This window comes from Melopsittacus undulatus, chromosome Z (genome assembly GCF_012275295.1).
Source record: "Melopsittacus undulatus isolate bMelUnd1 chromosome Z, bMelUnd1.mat.Z, whole genome shotgun sequence".
NCBI classification, from domain to species: domain Eukaryota; kingdom Metazoa; phylum Chordata; class Aves; order Psittaciformes; family Psittaculidae; genus Melopsittacus; species Melopsittacus undulatus.
The window spans coordinates 68552885-68575578 of record NC_047557.1 but is presented as its reverse complement, the minus strand read 5'-3'; the positions used below and the strand labels follow the sequence as shown (position 1 = coordinate 68575578).

At 40.9% G+C, this 22694-nt stretch overlaps 1 long non-coding RNA gene across 1 annotated transcript; it reads left to right on the top strand.

The window, feature by feature from the left end:
- The first annotated feature begins 6211 nt into the window (after nt 1–6211).
- Nucleotides 6212–12096, top strand: LOC115947627 (uncharacterized). Its single transcript, XR_004081515.1, has 3 exons — nt 6212–6313; nt 8534–8645; nt 11967–12096. It is a non-coding gene; the product is annotated as an uncharacterized lncRNA (long non-coding RNA).
- Nucleotides 12097–22694: the final 10598 nt, after the last annotated feature.

The window sequence follows — 22694 nt, the reverse complement described above, 5'->3', positions numbered from 1 at the left end:
TGAAATAACTGTGAGCAAAACACACTCTGTATGCGTGCTACTATGGTGATCCCCATCACAATCAGCATACAAGTCTCAACAGTATTAAAAGGCCATTCAAAAACTTCAAAACCCTCAAATGATGTTGTAGACCATCTGGAGAGAACACTGGGAGGATAGCAGAACGTCTCCTTCACAGGTTGACCACCTGAGAAGGAGAAAAAAGATGTGAAATTCCTAAGCACTTTATTATATACCTCCCAAAATATCAAGTTGGTGACCATACCGGGAGCATAAACCAGATCAGTTTCATGATCAATGCTTCTATTGTATTACAAGTCATTAACATAAAGTACAATGAGACCAGAACCTTAGCCCAAACCCCATACTTGATAAACACTAACACAGCTAACATATAAGAAAAGTAATTGGTAAAATCCTGAAACCATGAGATCAAGAGAAAAAACTGTGAGAGCCAATAAAACAGCATTGTGACAAATGACTATAAATCCCGTCAGATTTGTTCTTATTTCATGGGTTTGTGCCCCACGTTGGGCGCCAAAAACTGTCGTGGTTTAAACTAAATCTGCACAGTTCTCCCTTTGTTTCCCCTCCCCCCCCCCCCACCTTCCCACTCCCGGAGGGATGGGAAGGAGAGCCAGAGGAATACAACTCCCATGGATTGAGGTAAAATCAGTCCAGCAATCAAGGTATAACAGAAATCACTAACGTACCAATAACAAATCAATGTTAGAGGAAATAAACAGGGAGAGAGAATACGATTCCACCCACCGCCACGAGGCCAGCCCGGAAGAGAGAGAGCTCCCCCCTCCCCTCCTGGCCGGCTTCCAGTCCCCTCCCCAAGCAGGACGTGCTGTGGTATGGAATATCTCCCCGACTAGCCCAGACCAGGCGCCCTATCTCTCCCTCCTCCCTGGCAGAGCATGAGCTACTGCTGAACCCATGACAGGGTAGACGATGTAGATGCTCACATACCTAAGCGTCGGGCCACTGAGGATCACCACAATAACCAACAAGTGGATAAAGCTGCTAAGGTCGAAGTAGCTCAGATGGACTTAGATTGGCAACATAAAGGCGAATTATTTTTGGCCCGGTGGGCCCATGACACTTCAGGCCATCAGGGCAGAGGCGCAACGTACAAATGGGCTCGTGATCGAGGGGTGGACTTAACAATAGACACTATCGCCCAGGTTATTCATGAGTGTGAGACATGTGCTGCAATTAAACAAGCTGAACGGTTAAAGCCTCTTTGGTATGGAGGACGATGGCTGAAGTATAAATATGGGGAGGCCTGGCAAATTGACTATATCACACTCCCCCCAACCCGCCAAGGCAAGCGCTATGTGCTTACCATGGTGGAAACAACCACAGGATGGCTGGAAACATATGCTGTGCCCCACACCACTGCCCGGAATACTATCCTGGGCCTTGAGAAACAGATTTTGTGGCGACATGGCACCCCAGAGAGAATTGAGTCAGACAATGGGACTCATTTTCGGAACAACCTTATAGGTACTTGGGCCAAAGAACATGGCATTGAGTGGGTATATCACATCCCTTACCATGCACCAGCCTCTGGGAAAATTGAACGGTACAATGGGCTGTTAAAAACTACACTGAGAGCAATGGGTGGGGGAACTTTCAAGCCTTGGGATACACATTTACCAAAGGCCACCTGGCTGGTCAACACCAGAGGATCTGCTAACAGGGCTGGCCCAGCCCAGTCAGAACTTTTACATATTGTAGAGGGGGACAAGGTTCCTGTAGTGCACATGAGGATTTTTGCTAGGGGAAGACAGTCTGGGTTACTCCTGTTTCAGGCCAAGGCAAACCCACTCGTGGGATTGCTTTTGCTCAAGGACCCGGATATACTTGGTGGGTAATGCAGGAAGATGGGGAAGTCCGATGTATACCTCAAGGGGATTTGATTTTAGGGGAAAACAGCCAATGAACTTAATTATACGTTGTTGCTTGCTGTGTAATATTTTTATAGTCCATCAGTTAGATGTCTTCAGGTCACTGACTTCCCTCTAACCATCGTCCCAACAGAGAATGAACTTTGATAGAACCAGATGAGTTCTGCAGTAAAGGAATGATCAACATCGGCAGGCAACAATCCAGCAGTACACACAGACTCTCCTGCTACAAAAGACTATTACAAACTTAACATCATGGACCAAATGGACTCAATTGCATTATAGGGATTGGTCCATGTATTAAGAAATGATTTCTTTCTACCTGTCTGGGTGTATGCAGATGTATATATATATATATATATATATATATATGTATATGGTGGTATATTGAAAATGTGGCATCTGAGCATGACGTGAATGGTATGGAATAAGGGGTGGATAATGTCATGGGTTCAGCAGTAGCTCATGCTCTGCCAGGGAGGAAGGAGAGATAGGGCGCCTGGTCTGGGCTAGTCGGGGAGGTATTCCATACCACAGCACGTCCTGCTGGGGGAGGGGACTGGAAGCTGGCCGGGAGGGAAGTGGTTACCACTCCGGGCTGGGCTCGGGGAGGCAACTGGAAGCTGGCCGGTAGGGGAGGGTTCAGCTCTCTCTCTTCCAGGCTGGCCTCGTGGCGGTGGGTGGTATCGTATTCTCTCTCCCTGTTTATTTCCTCTAACATTGATTTGTTATTGGTACGTTAGTGATTTCTGTTATACCTTGATTGCTGGACTGATTTTACCTCAATCCATGGGAGTTGTATTCCTCTGGCTCTCCTTCCCATCCCTTCGGGAGTGGGAAGGTGAGGGGGGGAGGGAGGGGAAACAAAGGGGGAACTGTGCAGATTTAGTTTAAACCACGACATTGAGCAGTGGTGGAAAAAAAACAAACAAACCCAACAGAAAAGACACAGTTATTACTGCTTTCACTTAGAGTTACTAAATGGTTTCTGAACTGCATGAAAGAATTGCAGGGAAGAGAAGAACTTAGTGACATTCGAAGTGCATATAAAGACTTATCTTAAAATAAACTTATTAATGTTGCTAGTACTCAAGTCATCAAATACACTAAGGCAAGGAACCAGTAGGAGGGACAGTACTTCTGTACTAATATCTTCATTAATTACATAAAAAGTGGGATTGAGTGAACCATCACCGAGTTTGCAAATGACATCAAGCTGCGTAGTATGGTAGACACACCTGTGAAATGGAATGCCATGCAGAGGGACCTCAACAAGCTCAAGAAGTGGGCACATGTGAACCTCATGAGGTTCAATGAGGCCAAGTGTAAGGTCCCATGTCTGGTTCAGGGTAACCCTCAGTAGCAATACCGGCTGGGGGATGAAGGGATTGAGAGCAGCCCTAAGGAGAAGGACTTGGGAATATTGACTGATGAAAAGCTCAACATGACCTGGCTTTAGTGTCCACTCACATCTCAGAAACCCAACTGTGTCCTGGGCTGCATCAAAAGCAGTATGACCAGCATGTTGAGGGAGGTGATCCTGCCCCTCTACTTCACTCTCATGAGACCACACCTGCAGTCCTGCATCCAGCTCTGAGGCCCTCAAACCAAGAAAGGCATGGATCTGTTGGAGTGGGTCCAGAGGAAGGCCATAAAGATAATCAGAGTTGGGGTTGTTTAGCCTGAAGAAGGTCTCAAGGAAACATTATTGCAGCTTTTCAGTACTTAAGGGAGGCTTGTAAGAAAGATCGTTCAGACATTGTAGTATGGCCTGTTGTGACAGGACAAGGGATGATGGCTTTAAATTGAAAGAGAGTAAATTCAGACTAGATAAAAAGAATTTTTTTATGATGGGGGTGATGAAGCACTTGCACAGGTTGCCTAGAAAGGTGGCAGAGGTCAGGTTGGATGGCAGTCTAAGTAATGTGATCTAGTTGAATGTGTCCCTGCTTATTGCAGGGTGGTTGGACTAGATGACCCTTAATGGTCTCTTCCAACCCAAACCCTTCTATGATTCTACAAAATAACAAGCTCATGATTCTCAGACCTGCTACTGACATGCAAACATACATAAGGTCTGCACAACAAAGGACGGGACAGAATTCAACTCCTGTAACCAACATTTGTCTTAACCTTTAAGGTTTTGAACTATTTTTTTCCTTTGTGGTTTGCAGCTTCAGTCACTGACTATGTCGCCAAACTAACAAGGCTCTGAACACCCTTTCCGGCAATATACTTATATCCTGATTAAGATGTTACAGATGCAAGATCTAACAAACTAGGAGCAGCTCTGCCAGAAAAAGCTGGAGGTCCTAGTGTACAGCAAGTATGAGTCAGCTCTGTGCCATGGCAGCAAAGAAGGCCAACAGCATCTTTGTCTGTACTAACACTAGCACAGATTAAGGGAATTGATTATTCTGCCTTATGCAGCACTTGTTAGAGCACATACTATTGCATCCAGTTTTGGACACCATGTACAAGAAATGTTGACAAACTGGGACAAGTCAAGCAGAAGGCCATCAAGAGGGTCTTCATCTCCTTTCTGATAATCTCCTAGTAGGGCACTAACAAGCATTGATGGATATAATCAACTGCATATAGGATCTGCACCCACGTAATAGACTGCCACCCTCCCCATGGGCACAGGGACTCCATTTAAGCTCAGCTCTAGGCCTTTGGCCCTTACCCAGGAGTGCTGGTCTCCAGCCACACCTGCCTGTAGTCCTTACCAATACTGACTAGTGGGCTTATTTCTTTGGTTTGATCTTGACCCTACCCCACCCTCAGTTTTGTGAGATGCCCTAGACTTGGGTCTTTCCTTCCTTCGCCACCTCATAGCACCTCCCCTGCTCCCTTCCTGGGGTGATGAGATGGGTGGTGAGGTCTCCTGTCTTGTCAGCCCTGAGGTCCCCTTGACTTTCTGCGTCTGGGAGATATTGGCTCTTAGGAAGCAGTTGACCCTCGCTGAGTTCTGGCACCTGCCTAGTCTGGATTACATTTCAAGGTGGCTGATTCTCTGCACTCACAGTTCAAATGCAGTTCAAAATATAGGGGTCTGGGAATGAGGTATCCAACCTTGTCACAGCACTACAAGTACTTGTGGGGTTCAGAGTTCTCCTGATTCTTACAGAGGGGATTCAAGGTAAGAATGCTGCCATGTCTTGCTTGAACTGAGACAGAGTAATAATGTGAGACATTGATACTTCCAAATATTTATTTGGATCATCTGTAAAAAAGATGCCAATGTAATTCGCAGTACCACAGAATCACAGAATCATTGAGTTGGAAGGGATCTCTGGAGATTATCTGGTCCAGCTCTCCTAAGGCAGTGTCACCGAGACCAGGTTACACAGGAATGTGTCCAGGCAGGTTTCCACAACCCCCCGTCAGCGTGTTCCAGTGCTCTGCCACCCTCAGTGTAAAGTTCTTCCTCATGTTGAGGTGAAGCTTCTTGTGCTTTAGTTTATGGCCATTGCTCCTTGTGCTGTTGCTGGCACCATCCTCCCAGCACCCATCTTTGAGATCCCTTCTCAGACTTCTCTAGACTAAGGAAGCCCAGCTCCCACTGGATTCTATACTTTATTTGAAGATCTAAGTATTTGAAGAATACTTAGTCTTCTGCAATAAGAAAACTCACCATAATGCAGGAAGACCAGTTTTGCTACGCTGGTTTATACATTCTCCCATAAAAAGAAACTCAGAATGTGCCTTCAAATACGCTAGCCCGACCACCTAAAAATATCATAATAAATCAGATCAAAACAATGTTTTCTACATTTGAAAAAGCTTATTCTTAGCTAAGTGCAAACATTGTTCCAGATATTTAATATAAACTAGCCAAGCAATTTCTGTAATTTAATATTTAACAGTAAGGAATGCTGATAAGCTACAGACATCTTATTTCCTGCACTTACATCAACAATTTTAGTGCAGTTTCTATTAAAATGGTATCATCATAATCCTAGACTATCTATTAGAGCAGAGGAAAATCTTGTGTTTTACAAGAAATGCTATTTATGACATATGATATGAATAAAATAGAGATGAGGTTAACGTTTATGAAACAAAGAAACTATTCTGATTAACTTTTCCTTTAAAACACCTTTTGCTGACTTTCATATTGAAAAAAATAAATTGAATCAAGTCAGAGACTTTTATTATCCTGCTTTGGATTCTAGAAGGTGAGATTGATTTACTGCAGCTGATTAAACAAGGGCACAAAAAATAAAAAACACTTATCAACTTGTTACAGCTTCACATGCAGGTGTTCAAACCTGGAAGATGGATATCTGAAGGTTTTTCATTTGGTTTGCTGCAAGCTGTGGAATTCATAATGTTGGCTGTTGAATGTGCTCCCACACCACCAATGTTGATATGCTTTGGCTCCAACATGCAAGGTATCGGTTCCTTATAGGAAAAGCTTCAAATTATGCAGAATTAAGATTGCTGTTGCATAAAGCTCTTCTTTGCAAATTCTACTGCTGCTTTCAGTATGACTCACTTATTAAAGGTCACATGAGAAAGTGTGCATGTACGCACTCATCCTTAAAGGGTTATGTAGGCCTGCCAGGGCTATCTAAACTGCATAAATGTCATATAATCTACTAAACACTTGTTGAATGTCCAGTGGCACAACATGTCAGATATGCCAGAAGCACCACCTTGATTACAGAGCTATGAGATAATCAACTTGCTGTAATTTTTTACCACTAGCATGTAGAAGAATTTGTATTAAAATTTGGGAAAGCTATTCACCCCCTTTCTCTCTGTACCTCTCCCTCCTTCCCTCCCTCTTTCCTTTGTCCCTCAGTTCATTTTCTGAGAGAAATATACTTGCCATGTATGCTTATTCCAAGACCTGAATAGCTGGACTTTCCAGAAAAGGATATGTTAGCTCTCATATAGTTGGAAGAGGTTCAGGATTGACTCTGAGAAACAGAAACAATGTGGCAGGTAGCTCATTGTACCCGGTTATTATTGCTGTGCTGTGTAACATTTAAAAGTCAATTTTAATTGTGAAATACACTCTGTTTCAAGAAGAGTAATGATGTGTAAAGTATCCCAGGGGACTTAGCTCCAGAAATCTAAAACAGTTTCTGATAAGAAGAAATTCCATTTTAGACATTTTTTAAAGAAAGTTCCCATGTCTCTCCATAAAACCTTCACTGTAAATAATGACATTATTGCCATTTTCTGCCTTGGGAACTCCAGTGTTTTCTCTTCCTGAATTCTCCTGCTCTGTGGTTTGCAATGGCATGTTATTCCTCTAGGTTCTCTTACTAATAGGTACTGAAAAACTGCCTGACAGGAGAATTCCACTATAAAAAGACAGGCAATTTTAATAAGATGTTTCTGACATCAGGGTAATTTTTTTTTTTACTTTTTCCTTGAGCTCTATCTAGGTAGGAAAACCAAAATTTTAAAATTATAAGTCAAATCATACACCACTCAGAAAAGAACAACTCAAGTATGGAAATGAGAAAGTGAGGAAAAGATTTATACAGGTTTTAATACAGAAATTACCTTTGGCACCCAACAAAAGCTAAAAGAAAAGTAAATTAATTCCACAAACCAGGTGTGTGCAACTTCTTTGATAGGTCTAGGGAGAGATTCAGAGGAAGAGTTACATATATTGGTATGCTAACTCTGAGAAACACCTTTCCATAATTCATCTATAAAGGTGCTTAACCACTTAACCAGTTATGGTATTGTTTATACAAACTCTTCAACCTAAAAAGCTTTTCTTAAAGGAAGAACACCTAAGAAATATGTAGCGTTATAAATTCTCCCTTCTGTTTTCTGTCTGCCTTCTCAGGGATTTTCAGGTTAAGATGTTGACTTTTATTTTTGTTGCTGCTTACATTTTAGAAAGACTACTCCTTCACCATAGTAGGGGGATGGATTAAATCATGAACCTGTTCTGAAAAACATGCTAATGTCTCAAGGTGAAGGATCAACTTCTAGATCATGGATTAACAAGTCCTCTCTTACAGACTTTTTTGTTTGTTTGCAGGATTTTATTTAGGCTTACCAGTTTTGTTCACGATGTAACCCTACTAACAGTTGCGTCAGTACAATCTAGCATAGTAGCATAATGCAGCACAGGAGAAGGAATGTGCATAATGGGAGAGAGGCTTAAACTGGAATTTGTCCTGAAGGTGTTTTTCTCTTTTTAAAATACAATCACAACAGTTTCATACAAGTGTATGACCAGGGAAGGCCATGATTTATTTAAACATATGAAGTAGCTTTGCACGTGCCTTACACTACCGTCTGCTTCTCAGAATAGATAAGGCAGTGACACAGAAAAAGAGGCAGATTTCCTATCCCAGGCTTGGAGGGGTAGGAATAGGAAAGAGGCAATCTCAGCCTGCTGCTTCAAGAATTGTACTCTGTAGTAACAATAGAAGACTCAGGTATTGCCACACTCATGCTCCTCCCCTGATGAGCATACCTAGCCTTGTGCAGCTGAGTTGTGCTGGCTGTATTGTTAATAAGATAGGGAACACATATGGTTTAAAAAACATAACAAGACTTACATGAAGAAATTATATATATCTAAACATAATAGCAAGACTATTTTTTAAGCTGGGTCATCTCCCATATGTACTTTTCAGGTCCACTGCATAGACGTTTCTCAGGGCAGAAGTGAGGGAACAGCATGCTGAAGATGGAGGAGGGGAACACATGGCTGTGGAAGGGTGGCAGAGGGAGCAATCCTGACTTAAGGTATTGTATCTGAAGATTTCACATCATGAACGTACAGTCCAAGATAAAATATCAACAGAAGGCTCAGTCTGCTTTACCTAGTTGGACCAACATACAATTGTTACACTTTCTTGCAGCTGGAAAATTAATTCTCTTTAACACTGTTGAACTTTTTTAAGTGGCTTCTGTGTTGTGTGAATCATAAACATTCACACCTTTTTCCAGTTCAGTTAAGCAGCATGATATAAATTCTGTGACTTTCAAGAAGAGACATTTAGCTGAGACATTAATATTCCTCAAGCTTAAGAGCAGTAACTAGCCCGTTAGTCAGCAGCTGAAGGGGAATTTCAAACAATTTTTCACAGAAGATTTCACCATAATTTATTTTTTTTTTTTTTTTTTACTAGTCAAAAATCTAACACTGTGGATTAGCAATACTTGCTCCATAGAGTTAGGTGTAGGAAAATGAAAACAGTGTGTCAGTCTGTACCATCACCTGACGTACAAGATAAAACCAGGGCTTACCATGTTAAGAATGGGAGTCAAGTGTTTGTAAATTCTTTGCGTAGATTCTGTGATTTTTTTTTTAATAGGTCTAAGTGCTAAGGAGCTTAGATCTATGGGACTTCTGTCCTTTCTTTTAGCACTAGTTGATGCAGTCCATCATTTAGATCCCACATTTAGATTACAGTGCATCTGTTCCAGTACTTGAGCAGGGTATCTGTGACCATCTATTGGGTTACAGCCTATGACTCTAATGATAATGGCAGTAAATTTATCAGGAATTTAAATAGTCTTTGGTATCAAGGATTTGAATGCTTGTTGTTGGCTTTGGATTATGAGTGGCTCCTTCATTACATGCTTGTATTTTATATTCAGGCGTTAGCAAGGATCAGCATCTCCTTTTCAGAATGAAACCACAACTTAAATACCTTCACACTTATCTTCTTTTCTAAAACTCTGCTAAGTTTTAATTCATTATTTTAAAATTAAACAGAACCTGCTGGCTTTTCTTACTTCTCTAAGAAGTCCTGTGGCAGATTCCAGCTTCCACACAGCTGAAAACCAAATGTGTATGTGTATATGTACATGTGCCTGCCTGTTTGTATACACATACACATATATATGTGTGTATATATATATTTATATGCATGGGAAGATTGACAAATATTCTTCCTTCTGTTAATCCCGCCATCTTCTATTTAGCCTCCATGCCCCACAGAAGCAATTGTTCAAAGTAATGCATACAGGGATAGAAAAGCAGTGGCAGGTACCAGGATTTAGGACTGCATATCTGCACCACAGTTTATGATTGGGAAATCCTGTCAGGTTATTCTAAGGAAATCTCCAGACACCTTTAGCATAAAATGTGTAGCTTTAAATAGCATGATGTAGATTTGAAAGGGATCTGAAGGCAGTACTAGTCAGACCATGGTGTTGTCATAGCAACAGACATGGAAATTAAAAAAATTAATTACAAAATGGGGTTGGGAAAAGATGGATAGAGAAAAGTAGTTTGCAAAGATGAAAATCTGTAAAAAGAATATGAAAATTAGACTTCCATTAAACAATGATAGAATAACTAAAATATCCTTATTCTGCATATTATTATTATTTTTATTTTTTTACCTTTTCCATACAACAATTTGAAAATGCTTTATAAATATTAACAATCTAAATCATCAAACATCCCTCAAGGAAAGTATTGATCTTGTCATTTATAGATAGAAATACTGAGGCAAAGAGACCTTTGCATTTGTAGAATGTGCATGGCAGAAGTGAAAAGAGAGTTCAGCTGTTTGCTTAGCTCTGTGCTCACATGCTCTTTGCTGCATTGTTTTAACATGACAGAGCTCTATGATGTTATTATATAGATATGTAACAGAAGGACCTGAGTAATTTTAATAATAACAGCAAAATAACAGTAGTAACAGCATTCTTTTTTTTTTCTGACAATAAAGCTCCAGGGCTATGGTAAGCAGTTTGTGTAATTATTTAAACTTTTAACTGTATTTCTTTACAGTAATACTGAGTAAATAGGGAAAGAATGAGTGAAATGATAAACTGCATTTTTTTTTCCTGAAGATGTGCAACAGTTTAGAAAGAGATACTCATTCATGCCTTACTTATCAGGAAACTACAGCAAATCTATTTCAACAGGAAGGCATTAATATGTCCTTGTTGGGGTTAAAGGAACCATGTTGTTGGTCAAAACCCTGGGATTACTGGGATTTTTTTCACGATTTATTATTTTTAGCCCTTACAGACATCTTTTTGCAATCTTCTATTTTGAGTATACTGTTATAATAACTTCTCTATATTACTGACTTGTGTATAATAGATTTTTTTAGTATATCCAGGAGATTTTTTTTATGTTGGATTTTGCAATGACTTGTATTTTACTTCAGCATTTTGAAAAGTGATAATGAGGAGCTTTCCTTCTCTTTCTTTCCTACATTTGTGTTTCCCTTCTAGGCATGTAATTTAATTTAAAGTTGTTATCATTCTTGAAGTAACATAATGCTACAGTATCTATCCTCTGAGAACAACTTTAAGTTTTTTCAACATGCATATCAGCAGTATAAAGCAGACAACTTGCATGTCACATCCAGGAATTTGAGGCAATGAGCCATAAAGAAATTAGATAAAGGTAGAAAAGAAGCATTCAAAATTATAAAAATGTGCTGACTGAATTATAGACTGACAGTACACCAGAAGAGTTGGAGCAAACAGAAGAACAACAGAAAAAGATTCTTGAAACCTCAGTCTTAATCAAATAGGTCAAGAGTTTTGCAATTTAAAGAGCAAATCCTCTGGTATTCCTAGGTTTGCAACGGTAATTATGATAGAAAGCTGAAAATTCTGTGGCAGTGGGGAACTCAGATGAGATTAAAGAAGATGAGTTTATAGAAGATGAGTCATGTCAGAGAAGAAAGATCCAGGGTAGTAAACCTGAAGTTTTCAGGTATGTTTACTAGACAGCTGCTATAGTTTCAGCTAGTCGAGCCATGAAGTCCTCTGGTTGGTAGGTGTTGAGGTGTTGTTGCACCATGGAATGCAGCATGTGCCAAGGTGCTTGCTGAGTTTGTCAGGAGGCAATTTTGTGGTAAGATCTGAAACAATTCTTCAATGTCACCTTTGTCCAAACCACAGGTTTAACATACCCACATTGGTCAGCTGTGGTTTAGCATGAAGCTATAGATTTAATGTGTATGATTTAAAATGTAGGAGCAAAGAGGAGAGGATGAAAGAAAGTAGGTCCAGGGATTGACAGAATGTGCTGAAATAGGACTACAAGAATTTTCCTGATTTTCTTTTTTTTTTTTTTTTTGTCTCTTTCAGATACTTTTAGGACCTAACCTCTCTGCTTATGGAGTTAGAAGTGGGACCTACATTAGGCCAGGTAGGAAAGTGGCAGAGGAAATCACATATGGAGCTGACTGGAGGAATGTGTGTAGAACCAGAAGACTAGGCTAGGGAAAAGAGAGGATCAGCATTTGCAGCTTTGTAGAAATAAAGCTGTTAATTTGGCTCTTATTTGCAAGTGCTAATATAATTTTAAAGCTTTTCATATTCCATTATTACACTTTCTAAATAAAATTAACAATTTGATTTTCAAAATAGTTTGCATATGTCTACACTTGTACTGCAGTGATTACACTATAGGCTTACCTTCTTTTCATCTTTAGTCAACAAATATCTGAAAGCTTTGGGAGAAAAACACTCTACTACAAAAAAGAACAGGAAATTCTTTCTTTCTTAGAAGGCAAACTGGCTCCTTAGTAATGTTAAAAAAATTCAAAGTGAAAAATTAATGATGAGAGATTTTTCTACTCTTGTAACATTGTCTACTACTTTTAATCAGATTCAGGGGTCTCAGGGCTGGCTAAATTACCAAACTGTAGACATAATCACAAAAGATTGTCTTTAAGCATGTAAGACTGAGAAATTATTTGCCCAGTAAAACAGTTTTCTTTGAATACAGCTGAACCAAAACTGAATCAGGCTGCTTGCACCTGCATTTGTCATAAAGCTCTGATATTAATGGCTTTTATACTGAATTCACTATTTGCACCTAATAGAAGATTTTTATCCCAAATATTATTGCAAAGTAATTAATTGCAAATTACATCTTAAATGTAATATAAAAACCTGCTTCTGACTGTACATATGTCTCAACTTGCCTCAAGATGCATATGGATGCACTACAAAAGAATCTAGTTCTTTCTCATTTGCTAAACAGGTAAATAAAGGAAACTGTTTTTATGTTATAAAGTTATGGAAGAAAAAGGCATAAATGCCTTAAACAGAGGTAGGAAGCTGCACACAGCAAAGTTTCTCTAGTGTTTTTTAAACACTCTGTTCTAGAAAGGCTTGGTTAGGAATACAACTGCTCTACGCACATCTTGTTTTTTAGACTCCTTCTGAAATACCAGTGACTATCAACTTATTGAGAAAGGGTGTTTGTCTGCAACTCTAGTCTTTCGTTCTTCCATACCTATGAAAAACATTGTGGTATCAAACTTTGTTATTGCTACATAATTAAATTAATTTGTTCATTTACTTTAAACACAAACTATTTCAAGAGATGATATACAACACTTCAATATGCATGAAGTTTGCCTAAACCTGTCAAGTTAGTGTAACAATATGAGCTTTTCAAAAAAAACTTTTTATTGTTTTCTACTTCCTTTCCTAATTTCATTTCTGTTTCTTTTTTTCTTCTGTTCTGCTCCTGACACTGAGTTGGGAGGTTACTGAACAGCAGACTTCTTGTCTATCTGCCCATAAAGTGCAGGGTCCTGGAGCTGTCCTCTCAGGATTTGACACCATTAGTCACAGAATCATAGAACCATTTGGGTTGGAAAGGACCTTAAGATCATCTAGCCCCAGTCCTTCTGTCATGGGCAGGGACACCTCCCACTAAACGATGTCACCAAAAGCTCTATCCAACCTGGCCTTGAACACTCACAGGGATGGAGCAAGTACCACTTCCTTGGGCAAACTGTTCCAGTGCCTCACTACCCTCACAGTAAAGAGCTTCTTCCTTATAACTAACCTGAACTTGACCTGTTTAAGTTTTAACCCGTTATCCCTTGTCCTATCACTACCATCCCTAATGAAGTGTCTCTCTCCAACATCCTTACAGGTCCCCTTCAGATACTGGAAGGCTGCTATGAGGTCTCCACGCAGCCTTCTCTTCTCCAGGCTGAGCAGTGACAACTTTCTCAGCCTGTCTTCATATGGGAGGTACTCCAGTCCCCTCATCATCCTTGTTGTTATCAACGAGTGAGCCAATCTCCTTTAAAACATAAATCTGACTAAATCAAGCAAGTGATAGGAGATAAAAAAAAAAAAAACAAACAGGGCTGGGAGCACTGGGGAGTCACCGCTCCACCCAACCCCAGGTTTTTGTGAGGTTGTCCTTTATACTTCTCGGTTCAAGGCTTCATCTTTTCGCTCAGATGTTGATGTGGCTCTTCTCCATTGTTTCCCTTTGTTGTTGGGGTCTCATCGTTGAGAAGTTTTGAGAAGTTCCCAGAGGTTTCGAGAAGCGTCTGTTACCAGCCTCATTATCGCAACCTCCATCCCTTATATGTTGCAACAAGATATAACTTCAAACTACCTAACCCCCCCCCCTTTTCCTTTTCATAATCTTGTGTAATAATACAACTGACTTCCCCTTTATAACTCATGAAGTACAATAGTTACAAAAACAACAAATAAAAGGAATATGGTTTCACACAGTGACAGTTTCTTAGAGTTTCTTAGAGTGTAGCAAGCAATATTTCCCTTTAAACCTCTTGATGAACAAACCCCACACATTACACTGGTGGCCCTCCTCTGGACTTGTTCCAACAGTTCCATGTCCTTTTTATGTTGAGAACACCAGAACTGCACACAATACTCCAAGTGAGGTCTCACGAGAGAGGTCAGGTTCATTTTGGTGCAGCCCAGCACATGGTTGGTTTCTCAGCTGAGAACGCACACTGAAGCAGGCCAACATCCCCAAGTCCTTCTGTCCACTCGGTGGAGCAGTGGGGATGGAAGCACACAGACTACACAGGCGTTCCAGGGCCGGTGTACATTGCACGACAGTGCTGTGATTCTACTCCCACGGATCCAGCCCCCGCGCTCTTTCGAGGGCCCTGAGGTGTCCCCAGGGGCATTGAGCACAGCCGTTGCTAGGAAACCGGCTCGCGGGAGGTGTGGTCGAAGGGCAGACCAGTGTCTCGAGGCGCACCACAGCTCTCCTCCAATGGCGCGCCTGGAGGCGGGAGCCACGGAGGATCTTTCCCCGCTGACTAGTCTTCATCTTCAGTGCGTCACCAGAAGGCGGGGAGCTCCCAGATTGGCTGCCCGGAAGAACGGCAGCGTAGTGCTGATTGGCCCGCAGCTGTCACGCGGCTCTGGTAGGGCTGTGACGCCCGCGGCTGCGGAGGGGTTCGGCTTGTCAGGTAGGAAGGTGTTGTGCTCGGAGCGCTGGCGCCGCCGCTGCTGTCCGACCCCGAGAGCGGTGGTCGGGCAGGGGGTAGCCTACCCCTACCCCTTGCCGTGTCCTGCCCGGCCCGGCGCCCCTCCCGCCCGTCAGGCAGCCGGTGCCGGGGGCGGGTAGGCCCTGTGCGGGGATTTACTTGCGGGCGGGGCGGGCAGCGGCTCCGCTCACGCTTTCTTCTGAGGGGGCTGCGGCGGTGGCACCTGGTGTCCTCGCTCGACGGTGGTGCGGGGAACCGGCGGCGGCGTCTGTTGCCTGGGGGCGGTTTCGCCCCAGCGGGGCCGCAGCGCGCCGGGCCCTGTGGCTGCCGCTGGGCCGGGGCCGCGGGGCCCTGCACGGGGTTGGGCCGGCCAGATCCTGCAGCATCTGTCCCCGACGGTGGGGACCCGGCATGTCCGCTCCTGTTCTGTGCTACGGGCTGAGACTGCCGCGAATAACGGACGGACGCGCCAGCCACCGCTTGGAGCTGTGATATGTGCCCACCCGCCAAATAAACCCAGCACCCCAGGCTTTGGATGGCCCCCAGTATACAGCCTGGGGAGTTTCTGAACTTGGGCGTTAGATGTATGGCCGACGTAGACAGGGCCTTGTCTGTGCTGCTGGCCAGGGTTTTTTCACTCGCGTTTTTATGCTGTGTTTGTGTGTTTGGTGTCTGCGATGGTCCTGAATGCTCACATAGCTAGTGTTCGAGGTCGAAATACATAGAAGGATGTGAAACACTGTTTTTCACGTTGGAGTATGTTTCTGGTTTGTTTGAACTCACGTGTGCATACACTCTTGGAATAGACACATCGTATGTGAATAAGTAGGGCTTTATTGTACTTTTAAACAGTCCGACTCTTTTTCTATTTGCGAGAAAGCAGCAGTGTTTCCACACGTGGATGTGACTTTTCCTGCTTTGTAACAAACCTTCACAAACAGATTTTGATGGTCTGCTGTATTTTAGTGCAGCTTCTTTTAACAAGTTCCTGTGTAAGAAAAATGGGTGACATCTGAAGTCTTTTGACCAAAAGAGTTTACCAGAAGTTGTATCTTCTGAATAATATATAATAAAAATATGACTGATACAGTTTACTACCTGTATGTGTTAGTCCTTGGGAGACTCAGGGAGGTGGGATGTGAATACTTCTGAGGTGTGCCCAATGAAAACAAATTGCAAATGATGGATATACAGTTTGAGGTACCATAGTGGTTATCATTGGTGAGACAAATGTATTTTTTTCTCTTTTTATAAATTCCTTTTTAATGTGTTAAAGCAAATTGTCAGTACATTGTTACAGTTTTAAAATATACATGCTTGGAATGTTAACCCCAGAAGAGTTGAGCTTTGGAGATATTTCTTCAAAGGAGAAGAGCAAGGTTACTTATTAACTGAGCAAAAGCTATGTTATCCATCACCAAGGTCCTTTCCAGGTTCCTTGCAACTATAACTTTGAGTCACAACTGAGTCTTTCGAATGAAGACTCTTCTCCAGTTGGTATTTATATTGCCAATGTGTAAAGCAGTTATGTAGAAATCATTCTGAGAAAACAAGACAGGCTGAAGAGGGGGCAGGAGGATTTTAAGGGTACAGTGACACAAAGGAAGATGAGAAAGGCCTTCACTACGCGTGCCTCACTGGAATGAGAGATTTAACACAGGAAAGCAAGATCCAGCTGCATGGGGCTGCAGTGTGGTTAGGTAACAGAGGATCTATTTCCATGCTTGAAAGTGTTCGTAGTTCACTGGAGAGAAGCGGATGATGTGTTATTTTGATGCTACTTTGCCGCGGCTCGGGGTGCTTTAGGCCACCCGCCAGGCGTCAGTTCTTTGTCCATGTAGAGACACCCCCCCCCTCCCCCCCTTTCCTGCCCGGCTCACCCTGCCGCTGCTAGGGGTACTTTGGGCTGGGGGCGGTGGGTGAAGGGAGATACGCTGCGTGTCAGCCCGAGCGCGGAGGAAGCTGGCTGCCAGCCCGAAGCTGCTCCATACAAGGAGATGGGCTTAGCTGCATGAGGTCATCACTGCGCAGGGAGGAGGTTTGTGCCCTGTGTAAGAAGTGGGTCTAGGAAAAGGAAAGGAGATTCTTTTGCCGGGGCGGGGAGTGGGGGGAGGAGAAGCAGCAAGAGAAGAGAGGAAAGCTTGAGTTCAGTCTAGCAGGATATAAGCTGAGTATATATGCTTCTGTCATAAGATAAGCCTGTCTGCTCTGTACTGTCTGAATTCTAGTGTTGGTGTATTTGCCTTGTAAGAATGTATTTTGAAAACTTAATGGAGAGGTTTATTATGTAGTAGACACAGTCTTGGAATTGTTAAGTATTCGTTTCTTTTAGGGAATTAAAGGGTTTGAAATACTGTGTGTGTACATATGCAGCACATTTCTACTGTATAATATTTGCATTAGGTAACTGCCACATTTTAAAAAACTATAATTTAGAAATTTTTGTTTGGTAGTGAATCAGTGGCATTTGTAGCTGTGCATCCCAGGTTTGAGAGGGTGTAAGGAAGGTAGTTACCATTCTTTGTAAGAGCTAGGTGTGTGATCTCATGCCGTGCGTAGAAATTTTTGGTAATAGCTCTTAAAAAGCAGCAAGGGTGCTTCTGAAATGGCTTCCTCCCACTCCCGCGTCTTTTTAGGCCAGCTTCATGGGATTTTGGTTCCTGTCATCTTGTAGCATGAAATAATATTTGAAAACATGATTGGAATATTTTCTAATTCCCTCTGCAAGTTTGAATTCAGAGTTGAGGTTGGTTTTGAGTGTAATGCATCTGAAGTAATAAAGAGTTTTTCAGTTCTATCTGTTTCCCTGTGGATAATAAAAATAAATTCCTAATAAATTAAGACTTAATGCTGTTGTTAGTCTGAGTGAATTGTACTTCCTAACATAATTCTACTTTGGATCTCAGATTATCACTTGCTCTGTAGGCACCAGCTTCCTTTACATTTCTGTCTTTCTGTGCTAGAGGGAAAATGCCAAATGGTTTAACAACATACCATTTCAAACTTTCTTTCCCATGTCTGAGCTTGTTAATAACCTGCTCATGATACACTAACTGAACTTGTTACTAAATGCTCATCAAGAGTGTCACAGGGAGTAGAGACAACTCTCCATACTCAGAACTGTACTGTGGTTCAGTGACTGTTTTCTGGCCAGTTGTACAGGTTTGTCAGTATTCCTGATCTTTGAAATGTATTAGTCAGCTTGTTAGAACACAGCTCTGGCTGCTTAATCTTGTCTGTGTTCTGAACTTGCACCCTGAGCAGCGAGGGTATTTCATTAGGTTTTCTGATATGGTTGCTCTTTCTGTTGTGGGGAAAGTTACTACTCTGGCCAGGTCTTGTCCTTATGATTGTGTTAAGGTGAATGTGGAATAACAACAGTAGTTGTGTACTGTGAGGAGTTTCTGTGGGGTGGCTCTCTGTTAAGGTGATCATGCGGAGCTTTCAACTGTTAAGGGAGAATTAAAAACATTGCAAGTGTACTCTTAATTTGTCCTTTAGGTATACTTTACAATATTGCTTATACAATACTGTAGTCCATTTGGAACCCTGTCTTATAAAGTGGTAGTAAGGAAAATACTTAATAAACAACTATTTGATAGTTATCATGTATTTATCATTTTCCTATATGGTAATCAAACCCTGGTCTGAAGACAGTCGTTTGTTTGCTAGCTCCTTTGTAATTATCATAATTTGCTCTTAGAGTCTCAAAACCTTTTTTCATATTATGATTTTGGAAGTGATTTATTTTAACATTAGGAGCTGAAACATAAGAAATTAAGCTTAATCATCAAAATAAAGGACCATAATTAAGACCTAATGAAAAATCAATTACCTTTTAAGTAGGGTCAACCTGTGAAAAGTTTGTGAATTCTTTGGTATGATGTGAGTGCTCCTTGCCAGAAGCAGAAATAGAATCCAGAACAGTGTTAAAGTACATTAATCATGAGCCCTTTGTTCCCTTGAAATTGCCTGTTTAGAAATTGGGAGACATACAATTACAGCAATGAGTGTGATAAGAGTTGTGAAGATGAGCCCCTCTGTGACAGAATGCTGAATCATCCCCAGTGCAGTCCATCCTCTGTAATAAATGAGGCAAGTGTTTATGGAGAAAAGTGGTATGGAAATAATTACATGACCACATGATGCATATTCCAAAGAGGATGGTATTTAGGTTTTCATCCTCAATTTGTGATTCTCTCAATTTCAGTACCTAATTTGTCAGTTTTGCTCCATTTGTGCAGTTCTCTTTATGCCTAACTTTTTGGCTTAGAAAAATTAGAAAATCTTATTCTATACATCAACAGCATATTGTAACTTACATTGTTGTCACATTTATAAGTGTTTGCTGTTTGAGCTGAGAATGGCAGTAGTAAGTTGATTTTCTCAGTACAAAACACACTGGAGTGGGAAATGGCATAGATGGTTGTTTAATGGTTATTTAATAAAAGCAGGAATAATTTTATTGAATATTTGGTGCTGTAATGCTCAGACATTACAAATAACATATTAATAATGGCTCAGTTAGTAGAGGTTGTTAGTGGCTGGGCTAGTAAATCATGAAATTCACCCGTGCTGAACCTATGAATAAATAAGAGTAGGGTCTTAAGATAAATTTGTTTTTGAATACCTAAAGCATGACTTATTGACTATTAAATTGTGAAAGTTTTAAAAATCTTGTTAGTGTAGCATACTGCCGCTCTGTCTGTTAAAATACAGCTTTTGTGAATTATGCTAAAGCTTTCTTTAATGTTTTGGCTTTCTTTCAGGTAGCATCTGACTTTCTAGTTGTGGCTTCTGCTTCAGAATGTTCACAGATATAAAATTGTACCCCACAGTATTTGTATCTCAAGAAAGTTTCAGGAATTCTAGATAAGGGGTGCAGTTGAGTGAAGTGGTTATGGTTTTAAAATGTGACAGTTTAAACACTGTAAACAATTTTATTTTAAAACAACTGTGCTACCCCTTTAGCAAAATAGTGTGAGAATTGCTCTTGTAGCAAATTTTAAGGAAAATCATACACCTTTTGAACATCTTTTTGCTGATTAAAAAACAAAGCATGGAATCAAAAACCATACACTCATTTATTGTTGGTGCACATGGTTGTTTTTGCTGGTGCTGAGAATAGTATGCTTTCTCCAAAGAAGAATATCTTTTGTGTAATTTCCATAATACGGTTGTTTACCAGTTCAGCAGATGTGATAAGTGAAGTTCACCATATAAAAGCAAATGCTTGATTCACCAAATGGAGAAAAATGTTAGTGGTTGAAGTGTGCAGCTGAAAAAGCAAAGAATTATAGAGTTAAAGGTGTATAACAAATGTGTGTAACAAAGGTAGAAGAAGGCCATTTATTACTCACTTCTGCCATTTGGGTTGGGTGAATGTTGACATTGGAGTGGCAAATCACTTATCACTGAATGTGTTAAGTGAATCCGAATCTACTTATTTAAACAAATTTAAGTGGCATCTAGATTATATAATTTATCTAAATGGTTCCTTCTTCATATGAGGAGGTAATTATACACATCCTCATTAAAGTCAAAATCTCAGTTTGATTCAGCCCTCCTCTTCCTTCATGGCCTCTTAGCTTTCCATGCTGTATGCTCCCTAGCTCTGCTTTTCCGATATCAGCTGGTACCCTCCAAAAGAAACCTGCCCACAGGTGATGGGATTTTTTTTCTCCAGGCTTTGCTGCATCCACAATGTGGATGCACACTGCAGCAGATTTGTGTCCTAAGCTAAACAGTGTCCCAGAAGTCTACTATCCTATGTGCCCTGTGTCTCCACACCTAAGGCTTTATGTTTCCACAAAGCACGTGGTGCATACCCTGCATATCATGCTGCTGAAACGTCATTCTGATGGCTGTGACATGGTGATTCCTTATGCTCTAGTATTTCATCACCAAAGTTATTCTACCCCACCATGAGGAGCCTAGTGGAGATGTACGGATTTGCAGGGTCTTTCAGCAGCTGTGAGGGGCCATTTCCAAGCAGTGATTAAGCAGATGATTGTTAACATTTTTTGACTATTACAGTAAGATACAGTAAGATGCCTTCTGTCCCTCTGAGTTTTTCTGAGATTAAGCAGGATTTCAGGTTTAAAGATGCAGTCAGTCAAATTCCCTTCAACTATCTCAGAGTACAATAAGGCAAGAATTTGGAGGGACCTAAATAACCCTTTCCCTGCAATACCAACATTATTATCCCTGAGTTTATTTATATTTTTTTTTCTGAAGAACATTCATGAATGGTGCTATGTCCTGAAGAACACTGGCCTCATAAAGTAAAGTTAGCTGTTTGGTAGCGTTGGTGGAAAGAATACTTAAATATGCATAATGAAAAGCTGGGGCAAAAAAAAAAAAATCTGTTGCAATAAAGATCAGTTAGGCTGAGTCTTATACAAATAGATTTCCCTGTGACGAGTCCAAGCATAAGTTTTGGGGTTTTTTTGCTCATGTGGACTTCAGTACCATTTATCCCAGAGACCTGGGAGGTTAAACGTTCACAACTTTTAGCTGTATAATACCCATTAATTAAAATTTGATCCATTTGTGCATTTTGAAATGAGAAAAATATCCTTCAGAAGGAATGTCTGTAACTGGGAAGGCTTATCTAAAAAAAAAAATGGCTGGATGTAAAAAGGGTAGGTTTGCTCATTGAAAAATCAGCTTTATATATTTGTAAAGTGTACTCATTAAATTTTTTTATGCACTTCAAGTACTTAAGAAGGCACACATGCATAGTTCAGTCACCTGCCTTTCTGGTGACTCTACCTTTAGTGAGAGTTACTGTATCCCGTTTAATAGAATTACCACAGTATCTTCTAGGATACCAAGAGTGTGAGTGAACTTGAAGCAACACCTTTCAATGAACCATACAAAGTATTCCTGTAGTGCAGCAGTCTGTTGCAAGATGACAGGACTCTCTCTCTTTTTCTTATGGACCTGTGTTTCTTGTGGACTGATTTTCTGTACAGAATACTGTGTGGTCAGACTACATTAAATGTGACATAATTGTGCCAAGGAAATAAGTGACTTGAACTGAGGTGAACAATGACTTAACTAAGTAGAGGGTTTAATGACCCAGAAGGATGTAATTAGTTTAATGATGGAGGAAAGAAGAAGCAGCACACTGGTTGTTCTTTGACTTTCTTTTCAAAGAGTGATGTATACTTGCAACTAGATTGTGTTTCTCCTGAGAAGACCAGTATTGTTATATATTTACAGAGTAATGGCAGATTTTTAATCTAATTGTTTTTGGCAGCAGTGAGAAATTCTGGCTGATGTTGGGCCATAGGAAGAAATTAAGCTGCCTCTAGATTTTTTAAAAAATTTCATGTCCTGTGGATTTTTGTGTTTCTCTGCACTTTATGTCCATAATCTCAGGAGGTAATACAGCGCTTCTAGAGGAAGTTCCTAGCAGTATTCCGGATTTCTAAATTGAAAAGTGCAATATCAGCAACTAGAAGAGTATGGGGATCTGAAACCTTTCCAGGAAGGGAAGCTTTCTTTATTTGTAAGCATGTAGAAGGTAGCAAGAAACTAGGTGCATTTACCCTTTGAAAGCAAGGTGTATGTGTGTTATTTTGTACAT